Source organism: Miscanthus floridulus, chromosome 14 (genome assembly GCF_019320115.1).
Source record: "Miscanthus floridulus cultivar M001 chromosome 14, ASM1932011v1, whole genome shotgun sequence".
NCBI classification, from domain to species: Eukaryota; Viridiplantae; Streptophyta; class Magnoliopsida; order Poales; family Poaceae; genus Miscanthus; species Miscanthus floridulus.
This window is the reverse complement of record NC_089593.1, coordinates 38,321,042-38,321,668: the sequence shown is the minus strand read 5'-3', so window position 1 is coordinate 38,321,668 and position 627 is coordinate 38,321,042. Positions and strand designations below refer to the sequence as shown.

At 42.6% G+C, this 627-nt stretch overlaps 1 non-coding gene across 1 annotated transcript; it reads right to left on the bottom strand.

Moving 5' to 3' along the window:
• Positions 1–518: 518 nt before the first annotated feature.
• On the bottom strand, positions 519–627 carry LOC136506302 (small nucleolar RNA R71). Its single transcript, XR_010771517.1, has one exon. It is a non-coding gene; the product is annotated as a small nucleolar RNA R71 (small nucleolar RNA).

The window sequence follows — 627 nt, the reverse complement described above, 5'->3', positions numbered from 1 at the left end:
GGGGTAATGTATGACCGGTTTTGACCTTCCAACAAACTACATTAAAGATCCAGAAGCATTAATCAGGAGAACTAGAGCCAAACTCAAGAAATTCTCAGCTTTAGAATTCAAACACAACCAGACCAGGCAAAGCTTAACACCAGTTTTTGAAGCCATGGCTGAAAAGACTCTCTGTGAGTTCTCTGCTCCAACTATAGCCAACATCCATACTAGACCAACAGTCAATATGGGAGACAATAGTTTTGAGATCAAGCCAGCTCTCATCAACATGGTGCAAGCCAACCAGGTTTGTGGAAAGGCACATGAAGATGCAAGTGCTCAACGCCAACACTTCCTAGAGATCTATAGCACTTTCACCATCAAGGGAGTATCCAAAGATGCCATACTACTTTGCCTCTTCCTATTCTCACTCTTGGGGAAGGTGAAGCAATGGTTCTATGCCAACAAAGATAGAAATACTACATGGGATAACTGCTCCACTGCCTTCCTAGTGAAGTTATTTCCCACAAGCAAGCCCAATGCTCTACATTGGAGATTTTCAAGCTTTCAACAGTAGCATGATGAATCTGTCCATGAGGCATGGGAACGCTTTCAAGATTATATATGAGAATGTCCTCATCATGGGAT